We start from the raw sequence: 13906 nt of genomic DNA, 5'->3' as shown, positions 1-13906 counted from the left end.
TAAGAGAAGATTTAGAAGACTATTTTTTTTAAGACTATAATATTTAAAACTTGGCCAAGAGAAGTGGAAAGCAGAAGTATATTTAGGGAACTTAGATGTAATATGCTTAAGTAGATATTAAAATATATTTTGTGCCATAATGAAATGTCTAACTTCTGTAGTCTCAGAAGCAAGGAAATTTTTTGATTTGGCTACAAAGTAATTATGTGTACCCCATTAACACATTCATGAATTGAGGTCTACACCATTACTTACTGCTTAATACAAGACTATTATTTTTAACAGTGCTTCTATTTTTTAGCAGAAAGTCAGGAGAGCAGGGTAGCAGCTCTGCATAGCTTATGCCACAGAATCAAACCTCTAATGCATGAAAAAATAATATAGCATGAAGTGGTATCAACATGTAAAAACCGTGTCCCATATTAAATAAAAAACCCCAAAAATTAGAAGGTATCTGTACTCTTAATGAAAATATGATTTATAGCATGAGGTAAACTTTTTGTAAAAGATTATTTGCATAATTTGTTACTAAAATTTATTTTTACAAATGGAAAGGAAGTAAGAACTGAAATATTGTCATTCTCTTGCTTCAATTTGTCATGTTTAGTGATTTTTTGTGTTAAACTTATTCAGCTGGGTCTTTTTTCTTTCTGTGCTTTCTGTTTTTCTTGGGTTTCGTTTTGCAATTATTTCTAAAAATGGAAAGTCCAGATCGTCTTCTGAATAATCTCAACATTTAAAAAACAAACAAGCAAATATACACCCAATGTAAGTTTAAGAATGAAATTTATCAATCTAATTAGCCCATGTAAACTTTTAGTAGATGTATTACCTATAATTTTAATGGTTTATAGAATCAATGACATTTTATCATAGTGTCATAGGAAGGGTGGGGTTAGAAGGGACCTGAAAGATCTTCAACATCACGTAGTTCCAAGGCCCTCCTACCATGAGTTATGATGCCACCTACTAGTGTGGATAGGATAGCTACAGCTTCCCTGGACATCCTGTTCCAGCGCCCCACTACTCTACAAGTAAAGAATTTATTCCTAATATCTAATCTAAATGTCTACTTTTAACTAATTTTCTGGTGACACAGAGATAAAATGGATGTTCATTTATGGTTCCCAGTTCCATACACCATGGAAACGGCATCAGGGAAATGACAACTCACTACTTCAAAGAGAAAATAATTGATACATTTATGGGATAATTTTTCTTGGAATACTTAGAATCAGAATAAACCTAATCACCCTCCCTCTATTGTCAGTATTAACTCCAAATAATTACACCTACTTTGGCTTCTTGTATATTTTCTCACTCTCATTTAAAATCATAGATTTACTCCATGTATTTTGTCTTTTGTGTAAGATATGAAATGTTTGAAACTCTCTTGATTAAGGCTGTGATACTTAGTGGAACTAATGACAGAATGCACAGCTTCTAAGTTTTCTAGACACAGGTATATCTCTGTTTTATTTGTGCTTCCTGTTAGAAGAGTATGGCAACTGGTAAGATAATTTTTGCATGTATTAAACAGATGGCATTTTGAGTCTTGCCAATAATGCTGCAAATTACATTGGTATACATTCTTCATGTTCATAAAATCTGGGTATTGCTGCACTGCAGAGTTCATGAGTATTGCAGCCATCTTTAAAGATCATGTTCTGGTCTGGATAAGTGGTGGCATATCATGTTCTTTATGTTGTAATGCAAAATATTGCCCTAGGGTGATACAATAAATGCAACCTGTAATGTGGTAGGTGATGGAATATTAACAGTAAATACATGTACATACATTCATATATATCATACCATATACAGTTCTTCATGAGAAAATATTTGAAGAGAGGTTTTTGTTTTCTAAGAAAATAGAAGAATACAGTTGTAGCTTTTTTTTTTTTTTGAAGCAACAGAATTCTGGAAACATCTATTTCAAGTCATTTTTTGAATCATTACCTTTACTGTAAACACACACCATGAACTTTTGATTACATGATTCCCTACTGTTTTAAATATAGTTCAACACTCACTTTAGTTAAAATTAAGAGATGCCATAATAAGTTACAAATAAAAACATCATGTGAAGAATGACATACATAATATTAAAAAGGACACCTCCCATGTTGCTTTTCATTATATCCAATTAACTTCCTAAATCTTTGTATTTCCCTGATGCAGCCTGTTGGTACAAGGTACACACTTCCAGATAGCAGACTAGAGTTTGTATCCCAGAGCAGATGTCCTGTGACAAGCTAGGAAGTACCTCTGAGATTCTACTAGAGCTTTATGCCTCCTGATGGACACACTCCTTTAACAAAAACATGATAAACATGATCTATTTTATCGAAGTTAATAAAAACAAGAAACAGCAGTGGGACTTGCAGAAAAAGTCAAGTAATAAAAGGCTGAATTAAATTAAGAAAGAAATTTTACAGTATTCTGCTTCAGAATGCAAGCCCTGTTTAAGATAAAGGTTGTCCTTGTTTTACCTCTACTGTAATCACACATACACATCTGAGGTAATTGTCTCTGACATTAAATAATTAGGAAGACTGCATGTAAAAAGAAATGTGTATAAGACTTCAACTGGCAATTTTTTTGCCAGATTGCCCACATATGAAAAAATAGACTGATAGGCCAGTAGAGAGAATATATAAGCTCAATAGCCTTTGGTTGGGTGGTACTCTGGCCTCCCTCCAGATGAAAAGAAAAAAAGTGTTCAGGTTCAGCTGATACCTTTTTGGTTTTTTTTGGTTTTTTTCTGTGTTCAGTAATGCAGTCTGGTCACTACAATATACACAGTTCCCAGAGACGACAATTTTTTTTTCTATTGCTCTCTTGTAGAGTCATAAACCCAGAGAAATAGGCATGTTAGGGAAGTCACCATGCCAATGATTCAAAGCTGAAGACATGTAAATCCAGGGAGCAAAACACAAGCAATTTTAGATATAGGAGTTCCTCTTGGCCTAAAGAGAGATTTGGAGAACATTTAGAGCTCAGAATACCATTGCTGCTTCTTTTATTTCTTTTTGCTTTTAAGGTTTTCCAGAAGTTAGACAATAGAGGAATTATGGTTTTTTTCTCAAAAGGCAGGTGTTCACATTAGCAGGTATGAAAGTGCAGGATGTGCAGCATGTGTGCTTTTTAATCACCTAATCTTTCAGTGAACTGCACCTTTAGTTTCTATGAGCTTTCATTGACAGTTACATACTATTATTACATACTATTGAGCATACTGTAGAGCAAATGAAATTGTGCTATGATGTGGCATCCTTATGTGCAGTGAAGTCACCCTTCATAATGTTTTACTCAGGCATATTTAAACTTCTCATGAGAAGATGGCTTTTACTTTTCTAATTTCAGTTTTTTCCTCCTCTACAAAAACCAATGTATCAAATAGAATGCTAGTAAAAAGCCCATAGTAAACTCAGTGGTAATATTCATGTGGTTCGCTGAAGTCACTCACAAAATGTTCCTTAGACCCTTATATTCTGCCCAAATAATCAGTGGTTTTCTTCTCTTTCTGTCAGTCACAAAATTAATAATAATGTCAAAGAATTAGCAGTACAGCAGGTTTTTTTCAAATCTATGAAGGACATTTTATGACATCCAGTTAAAACACCTTGGTGTTCACAAACATGATTTCAGGTGATAATAATGAATAAATTAAAAATAATATTACCATAACCCCATATTCACCCCATTACTACTATTCAACAATAGTTCAATCTTACTTTGACCCCCTGTACCAGTGCTGCAACCTAGTGGTACAAAATTATACTCCTTTTCAATCAGACTGTAAGTATGGTTAGCAGACCTAAAAAAAAAAAATAAAAAATTCACTTGCACAGAATTATCCAGATGAGACAGGCTCTATTGCATTCATTTCTTTCCTTGGGAAATCACGTTGAGATGAGGAAATTACTCTCTCAGAATCAGAGGCAGATATTATCTTCAAATTAACCTTTTCTGACTTTTACATTTAATTATTCAGCAAGGAAAAAAACTTACATCACTTAGCTGAAATTTGTATACTGCTTTGTATGTCTAGATGTGTATTTTTTTTTAATCTCTCTCTACATTTAATTAATTCTATGCTCATTTTCCCTCATCTATAACATTATTTTTCTGCATTTTTAACTACTGCTAAGCACAGAAAAGAACAGTAGACACAGTGTCTACTGTGAGCACATTTCAGTATTTCATCATTCTTCACAGACCCTTTGTCTATTGAGAACATGCAAGTGTGAAGTTTTAGTGTATCTATACTCATTTATTCTAATGCAAAGCCGAAAAGATAATCTAGGAATATATAAGATTCTATATACAGTCTTTTTAAGTTGTATTTTGCTATTTTCTTTCCACAAACTGCTCAAGTATTATAAATGGTTGGCAAGGCAAGTAGCCAAGACATATTTTCCAATGCTACTCAAAGTAACAAGAAAATCAAATAATCAGGATCAATTTTCAGTTTAAATACATGCATTATAATCATTACTCTTCAGACATTTCAGTGTTCCTCTTTTAAGTGCACATCATTGTCTTGACATCACAAAAAAAAATCTTAAAAAACCCACAGACATAAATCTAAATTAAAATTAACACAAACTGCTGCAAAAATTATTACCTATTTATACAAACTTTTATATAACAAAGTATATAAAAAAATATGAGCCCTCAGGCCCAAACTAGATTAAGAGTTGATAATCCAAGAAGTATTCTTCTCTTGCCATAAACCCATATTGACTCTAAATAGCTGGTTTTCAACTCTTGAGGAAGATAACCTGTTTCCTTCTTGCTTTCCTTAGTTCTCTAAGTTCCTTCTTTCTTTTTATCCTCTAAAAGAGCATAGACTGCTATTTCATTCAGAAGGTAAGCAATTAATATAAAAGTTTGTGTAGCTGTGAAAATCTCAATAAATCTTAGTACCAGACTCGTAATATTCCTAGTAAATGCCATATGTGAAAAGGAATTAGAGATTCAGAAGTGTGTTCCAGTCTCCCACTCTCTGCCTTTCCCCTCCAGTAACATCACCATGTAAATTTAAAGCCTACTACCTTTAAAAGAAGAAGAAAAAAAAGGAAAAGAAAATAAGCCCCACACTATTTTTTACAGACCTGCTTCCTCACACTGCACAGATACTCACATATGCATCCACACATACATGCACAACAAGTTGTATAATTAAAAAATACCTTCAAAGCAGCAGGAGTGCTGTTGGGGTAATACAGAGGCTTTTACTGAAATGAAAGACGAAGATTATAGGCAACAGCTCCATTTGTGTGGAAGCAACAGAGATGATAGGTCCGTTTCAAAATGCTGGCTGCTATTTGTCACTGATTGCACGTGTAGATGCATTCTCCTAAGCTGAAGGGCTGTTAGATTTTTACAGCTGCAACTAGTATCATGTACAGTATGAGCCTATTGAAAATTTCTTGTGCAGCTGACAATGCCATCAATAGTTAGTAGTGCATGGATTTAGATTTGTATTGTGCTGAATTAATTTAACACCACATCAAATATGGATTTTATTGCAGCATTGACAATAAATGCTCACACAGGTGCAGACTGAATTTTTCCTCCCTCCACCTTTTCCCTTCTAACCCCTGTTTTTTCCTTCTCCCTCCACTTCCCCTTTACTGAAATGTCAAACCAGGCAATTTTATCCCTATCTGTGTGCATATAGCTCTGTACAGATATTTGAAATATTGCTTGTATCCACTTTGCTATCCCTCTCCACAGGGATTTCCTTCATAAGAAGCATTTTCTGTGAGTATAGGTAATTATTCTGAAATTCAATCCAGGGCAGAATGATTAACAATGAAAGCTGCAACAGACTTGCACAGGTATACAGAAAGTGAGGGCACATATGTGTATGTTTCAGACTGTTACACTATGAAACATTGTCCTTTTTTCAATTCAATTAGACTTGCTCCCCCCATTCTGAATTTTCAAGAACTGACTATAGATGGAAACTGCTGCTCAAAAGACAGCCTGCTTACTAGGAGAAGAAAAAATATAAAATGCTTAGTGTTTCAATCCTGAATGCATATGATGAAATCAGTATACTTTGAAGAGAGAATGCACAGCAGTTATTTCCTATCCCTTGTCTCATTACTCCTGACGCATATTTATAAAATGCAGAAAGTTGCATACAGTAGAAGAAATATAGGAATCGCATTAAACAACACACTGCTCTAATATAATAACTGTAATAATATCAACAGAAAGAAAATGAGAAAGGTTCCTACCTTTTATTCTGCTGAGAAAGTGGTGTCCACCCCAACCAAACTGAAAAACGAGCTATTAGAGTCCTTTTCTTGGTCAGTTTTCTCCTGTTATTTTTTAAGACTGATTCTACTTGGATCTAACTCAAGCTTTTTCTCCCAGCATCACTTAACTCTGGACAGTCCGGAACCAAAGCTAAGGGGGGAGCTCTCCCTCCGACTGGCTTTCATTCAGAGCTTCTGATTTACGACCAAAAAAAAAAAAAAAAGACAAAAAAAAAAAAAAAACACAAAAAAACCCCAAACCGAAGACGCACCACCGCAGACACACACACGCGCAGCGTGCACGGACACACAGACACACCGACACACACACAGCTCTCTCTCCCTCCTCGGAGGGGAGCGGGAGAGAGGCGCTGCTGCTGGAGCCGCAGCACTTACCCTGGGAAGGTTGGAGCCCGGGGAAGTGCAGGCTTTCCGAGCACACAGTGATTTGCAAGTGAATGCGGTGGGAGGGTACAGCAAGCGGAAAGCTTTTTTTGTGAAAGCCTGTCGCCCTCCCTTCGCTGCCAGAATGGTTCTCTGGTTTTGAAGCCTAAGCCTCATCTGCTTAGCTCGTCGTAATAATGAATACTGAAAACACCTCCACTTTTTGTGGTGTGTTTTTCTTCATTAAATGTAACCACTTCATTATATCAACAGTGGTCTTACAGCAGTGTTTATAAAAGATATATCTATTTTAAAAAACAGCATGCCACCAAGTTAAAGGAAAACCTTTGAGGGCTGAGATGAAACCAGAGAGTAATTATTTTCTTCACTGAACTGCTTTTTTCTATTAGATTAGTAATTTTTCCTCACACCTTGCTATTTTGCCTTATGATTAATACAAAACAAGACAAGTTCATATAAAATTAGGGTTTTTTCACATTTCTAGAGGTTCTAAAAAAAAAAAATCAGCATCACTACTAATTCCCCATTAATATTTTTCCCCAGTTGGTACTTGTGATGTCTGCTTTTATTTTAGTCATCGTATTTGGACTTCACATTTCGGAATGTGTTTCTTTGCATCGAGTAATCTGTGTTGGTTTCATGTTTCTAATACAGCAAATTGGACTTAGCACAATCCTCCTTGGATCATTTCAAATTCAATCCTTTCATTGTGATACTGTAGAGAGTTATGTGTACATTAGTTAGAAGAGATTTAACAAATAGTCACATAAGATTAAACCAATGGATGTCAGTATTGCTCTATTTAAGAAGTGTCATAAGAGGCTTTCTCTGGTTGCAAAAAAAGTCTTCAAAAACAAAAAAAGGAAAAGCCAAATTCTCTTAAAGCAGTTAAAAATGAGTTAAAAAATGTGTTTGGGAGTGAGGAAGAAAGTAACAATAAAAACTATTTCACTATTAGGAAATCTAATACAGAAATTTGTAGCTCACTGGGTGTTGTTAGGCCACTCAGTTTCAACGGTTCCGCTTGTCTTTAGCTGCTTTCAGGAGAAAAGACAGTTAAATAAAAGAATAAAAGGCAAGATCCTTACCACAACTTACCATCATTTCCTGATGTAACCACCTGCTGTTGCTTTCCCTTATTTGTAATCATCAGTAGGAGCAGAAATGACCCATCACCTAAGCACAACCTTTTGGCAGATGAGCAAGTCAGCGTTTCAGTAACATACTATACTAGCATGTGAAGATATCGTCTGGAGACAGAAACAAGTAAAGCAGCAAAATGCCAAGTTGTGGGGGCAGAGGGAATCTCTTTTTACTGCCATATATGAAATTATTTTGTTTTGAAAAATTCATCTACCCTGACAGATTTTTAATCTTTCAAGGAAACCAATTAAATTTATTGGCTTTCATTGTACTTGGGCTCATAAATACACAGTGCCATGTATAAAACCTCTGTAGGAAAAAAAATATTCTTTTTATCTCTCTTTCCCACGCTTTAATCAATATAAAAATCAGAACTGCCATGTGCCTCTCCTGGTTTCCAAAGACTTTCATTCTTAGATCTTCATCTTCTCCTTTCCTGTCAAAGGACTAACTCAAGTTTCCTAGTCTCTACCACACTATGTAACGATACATTCACAGTTCCCATTAATCCATGTGGAACTGGCAATATTATTGAGGTACCTGTGCTGTTTTCCAAGTTTACATATTTATTTGTGCTGAACTGGAAGCACAAGATTATTTTATTTTAAGCAAATCCTCTCATATCAATCTGAAGGTAAAGTTCATGGAACTTCCTTTTCGGACTGTACCAACAGCGCTTCTGTCTCCTAACATATTAGATTTAGGCTTTGATCCCACAGCAGAATGATAAGGATTATGTTAGAATAAAAGTTGCACTTCCAATTTAGTAATGCTAACAAATTAAATTATGATGAGGAGACACAAATATGAGCAAATGTATATACATGGATACAAAATAGCTTTTTAAAGCTGGACTGCTTTTTGGATGATGAACAGAATATTAAGTGTCGAATATTAAGGTAAAAACTTCATCTCTATTTATCATTTTTCTCATTTGCAACCATGAAGTTGGTAATAAATGAAAATTTGTGTAAATGCACAAAAATCTATTCTACACATGTACACACACATACACACAGAGATCTATGCCAAATTTTGAAATCAAGAAAATAAATGGAATAATTCAGGAAAAAGAAGGTCAGGGACCCTGACTGTGTGCTTATTTCCTTTTCTGAGAAGTATTTTGGAACATTTCTTCTACGGTTTTATTCAGCTGAAGTGAATCTGTCTTATCCTAGAGAGATAATTAATTTATTCAGGCGTAGTTACTGCAAGTCACACTTGTACCCTTAAACTGGACTGACTTTGAGAGTTGAGGTTTAACTCTGGAAAAGCCATACTTTTTCACAAACTACTGTTTCTGTTGGTATGGTCAGCTGCTTAAAATTCAGTGTCTATGAATACTGATAGCATATGGTCATCTAAGGAAAAACATTTATTCAACCATATACTTATTCATACACATGACAGTAATTTTAAAACAAGGTGGCATCATAACCTATTTTTAACACTGCCTAATACTTCCCATTAGAAAAGTCCATTTTTAGTTACTTATAAATTTACCAAACAAATTATTTAGGATTAAATTTTCTACGCTGATGGTCTGCCTTGGGCAGAAATCATATAAAAACATTTCGGCCAAAATGACACTGAAATTTCAGAGAAACAGAAAAAATTATACAGCTGAAATTTTCTCACAGAAGTGAAACAACCTTCATGTTTTGAAGGCAGAATGTGAAACTCCACAGGGTACAGCTGGCCTTTGAGTCACAGAAGCTTAACAATGGGGACAGATTAGGTCAAGGAGCATGAATATAAAGGGTGGTAGAAGCAGGAGTGGAGGCTGGAGGACTCATTCTTCTTGGACAGCAAAGGGAAAGAAAAACAACGTATATCTGATAAAGAAGCAAGAAGGAAGAAGTAGTGGCAGAATAGGGGCAAAGAAATAAATTCATGGAAACTGAGCAAGGAAACCTGAGGTGGAAAAAAAAAGAAGAAGCACACAAATGAAAAGCCAGACAGATAAAGATCTTACCAGAGACTGTGGGGTTGCTTTTTGCCATCTTCAAGGTACACAGTTTTATCATCTGAAATTATGTATCTACTACCACACTACCGTGGAGATGCTTTCCTTTATTTTCATTTCTGGTTACAATAGTGGCAGAGATACCATAGGCCAACATTTTTTGCATTTTAGGAAGATGAAAAGGTATAAGAAAGATGAGAAAGAAATATCTGCAATTGGACCCCATTCTCCTAAGCATTGCTGCTGGCAAATGTCTGTCCTACCCACTGGAATTCTCTCCACTCAGTGTTGGCCCACATGGAGCATGACAGTACATTAGTAGCCTCATGAGCCCTTGAAGTATTGATCACTGTGGTGCTTGTAAAGACTCCAAACCTAGCAGTGACCTGTATGGAACTTAATGATCCTATTTCTCCATGGTTTTATTCCACATTTGAAACATTTTTTATCTCTGTAATATTTTATACAGAAACCTAACAATAAAAGTCAAGTGCCCCAAAGTTAACAAAAGCCAGAATTGTTTGTTATAAATACAGAAAACTAAACTAAAATATTGTAGTACATATATGAAAAGAAATCAATTTATGACACATATATCCTAGTTATTTTCCATCTCTCTTCACACAATCTAGAAAGTACACTTCCTTGCTGCACAAGATGGACTGGTTTATGGGTAAGTTACAGTCTGGCAACAGTTATCTAGAAAAAATTGTCTTTTATGGTAGACAGAAAATTTTTAGGGAATGGAACTGAATGGAGGGGAAAATAGAAGTTTTCACAATAAAAACATTCTTCTTTGAATGAGACCATATCTAATCCTCTGCCACTTACACCTGTGTGATGCTGAACATATTACTTGAACCAGATATCTTTAACGGTTGCTTTCCTGTTATATCTGATTCTTTCCAAGTTTCTGACTGAAGTGCTAGGTGTGATATAAAGAAGTGCTGAACACTCAGTTTCATGTGCTGAAGTAACAGCAAAAATTGTGAGAGTGAAGTCCGTGTGTTTTCACTGAGTCTGCCAGTACTTCTGATCATGGTTTCTCTCTATGTCGTAAATTCTATTGTTTTGGAAAAGGTTAAATATCATGGCCCCTAGTCAGACACTTAATAAGAGGACAAGCTAATGTTTGGAAAATATTAATGCTAGGAACTACAGAAGTCCTTAAGAATTATGTAAAAAAGCAGGATTTGAAAAGTGTGCCTCAAACAAAGTCATACACTACATTGAATAATCACAATGAAGCAGAATTTTTTTAAAAAGTGAATATGTGCCTTTAAGACAATAATCTAGGAAAATGCAATGATCATTATGCACCACATCGTAGCTTCAGGATAAGCAAATAATCTTAATATTTCCCGAATTTCTGTAAGTTTGAGTCTAAAGTCTTATCTGTTTTCTTCTACAATGACTACATGCATATCTAAAATGTGGATTATTTATTTATGAAAGGCACATGAATGTAGCAGGTACTTAGGTATGGAGTCTAGTTGGAGGCCACTTGTTAGCAGTATATCCCAAGGATGGGTATCAGGGACAATTCTGTTTTACATTTTCATTAATTATCTGGATGATAGGGCAAAGTATGTCCTCAGACAGTTTGCTGCTGACACCAAACTGGGAAGAGTGGCTGGTGGGCCATGCTGCCATCCAGAGGCACCTCAACAGGCTGGAGAAACAGCTGATGGGAACCTCATGACGTTCAACAAGGTGAAGCACAAAGTCCTGCATCTGGGGAGGAACAACCCCACACACCAGTATATTCCAGAAACTGACCTATTGGAAAGCAGCTTGGCAGAAAAGGACCTGGTTCTCTGGGCACTAGGCTGAACAAGAGCCAGCAATGTGCTCTTTCTGCAAAGCAGGCTGATGGCTGCATTAGGCAAAGTACTACCAGCAGGTCAAAGGAGGGGATCCTTCTCCCTGCTCAGCACTGGCAAGGCCATGCCTTGGTGTCCTTTGTCCAGTTATAGACATCTCAGTTCAAGAGAGACATGGACACGCTGGAGAGAATCCAGCAAAGAGCATCTCACATATGAGGAAAGGCTGAGAGAGCTGCAACTCTTTGCACCAGAAGAGAGAAGGCTCGGGGAGATCTTATCAGTGTACACAAACACCTGAGGGGAGGTGGCAAAGAGAACAGAGCCAGGCTCTTTCCTGAGTTGCCCCATGATAGGACCAGGGGCAATGGGCACAAGCCAAAAAGCAAGAGGTTCCTCTGAACATCAGGAAACACTTTTGTCCTGTGGGGGTGACTGAGCATAGGCACAGGTTGTCCAGATGACTTTGGAGTCTCCATCCTTGGAGATATTCAAAAAGCTGTCTAGGCATGGTCCTGGGCAACCAGCTCTAGATGGCCTTTTGTCAGAAGGACTGGGTTGGACAAGACAACCTCCAGAGGTCGCTTCGAACCATAAAAGTATAACAATAAATAGTAGAGAGAGGTGACAGTAATAAAGGAGCAGAGGATACAATATCAAACAGTCTAAGTACTCTGGAAGAACATATTGGTAGTACTAGGAACAAAAAGAAGGAGGAGCAAAATATCCCACAGTGCATGCATTAAGAAAAGAAATCCAACACAGCAGTACCCTATTACTTTTCTAAAAGTAGCAACGCCTCTCCATTCCATCCAGTAGCGTTCATACCAGCTGCTGCTCTGACAATACCACCATTTCCTTTAACTCTCCATGCAGTCTCAGCAATGTCTTACAATGCCCTGACTTCTGTTATAAATTCCCCTTGATCTATTGTTACAGTAAAAAACCAAAACAACAAAAAACTTGTTTGACTTCTTTGGGTTTCTAGCATCTCATTTTAACCAAAACAACAGGTTTTTTTTTGCAATTTTTGAAAGCTAAAGTAACTGGCTCCAAAGAATCAGTCCAACATCCAGTCTTTCATTATTTTAGTTATTTCAGAATCTGCACATCCTGATATCTGCTAAAACTCTTTTGCTTTTATAAATCTGCATTCCTACTCCTCTATCTTAGAGTGCAGATGTTCTGATGCTACAAGTGAATTTTAGTACAATAAACTAAAAAAGTTTATACTTTCATTGAAAACATCTACAAACATGGATTATGTGCCATTTATAAATGAAACATAATTTGTACAGAAGTCTACACACAGAAAAGATTAAATTACTAAGAAAGGTGTCAAAAAATCTATATTGTATAAAAACTTGTCTTTGGTTTACTTAATAATTATGAAAAAAAATTTATAGCAACCAGCAGGACAAATCTTTATGGATTATTGGTAGCAGTCTTCAAATAGCCTTTCATTTCTTTAGCAGTTAGAATAGACAATATAAAATAATGCTTTATCAATACAAGCAAGCAGAAGCCTTTTGATAGAACAGCTATCCTCTGCTTTGGACAAAATTTTTTTCTGTATAATACTATGAAAATAAATATGAAAAAAGACATCTTTACTTGACTTCACTAAAATTACTCTGTAGATTTCCCTTTTTCAAGTCAGCCAGTTGTTCATTATTTTTTTCGTTAGTGCTAGTTCAAGCCTTGTTAAAGTTAATTTGCAGGTATAAGACATCACACGATGTAAAAGACCCACTGCAAACCAAAGTGTTCTTAGTAATATGTGAAGGTTGCCAGGTCTCTCTTTTCCTTGATCTTTCCATTTCTTAGTTTTCATTCAGTGATAACTGCCCCAGAAATGTTACACACAATTACAAAAACTTGTTCTTTGATTCCCATTAATATGTCTCTCTGCATTCCTAAGTAAATGGTATTTTTTATACTTCAGGCTTATTGATAGGTTTGCTTTAGATGCATGGTTTTTATTTAATATCATATAACAATGCTGTTACACAAAAATCTGTCTCTGCAGGTTTATAAGGCGGTTTAGTGTCATTCCATTCCATTCCGTTTAAATAAGAATGTGCATGCAAATGCAATTGAAAATAAATTAACAAACAGCCAAGAAATCCTACCTGCCTTGACAACATAACATAAAGTATCTGGAAGAACACAGATTAAATGTATCAATTTTTCATTTGGCAAGTGTGATGGTGATACATTAAGAACAGCTAAACTGCTAACCATCTTTAGATCAATTGCTCACAATTGAAAGAACCTATATTCCCTCAGAGAAC

General features: G+C 35.8%; 1 protein-coding gene across 2 annotated transcripts in view; it reads right to left on the bottom strand.

Moving 5' to 3' along the window:
- Window positions 1-6737, bottom strand: part of CDH10 (cadherin 10) — a 93275-nt gene extending 86538 nt beyond the window's left edge. The window contains exon 1 of one of the 2 annotated variants that reach the window (XM_036398137.2): window positions 6672-6737. The gene's annotated coding sequence lies outside the window, so the exon portion shown is untranslated. Of the gene's footprint in view, window positions 1-6254; window positions 6458-6671 lie in introns of those variants that run through there. The other variant, XM_036398128.2, reaches the window with a different exon arrangement.
- Between the last annotated feature and the right edge of the window lie 7169 nt (window positions 6738-13906).

Source organism: Molothrus ater, chromosome 1 (genome assembly GCF_012460135.2).
Source record: "Molothrus ater isolate BHLD 08-10-18 breed brown headed cowbird chromosome 1, BPBGC_Mater_1.1, whole genome shotgun sequence".
NCBI lineage: Eukaryota > Metazoa > Chordata > Aves > Passeriformes > Icteridae > Molothrus > Molothrus ater.
The sequence above is the reverse complement of the archived record's forward strand: the minus strand, read 5'-3'. Positions and strand labels throughout refer to the sequence as shown.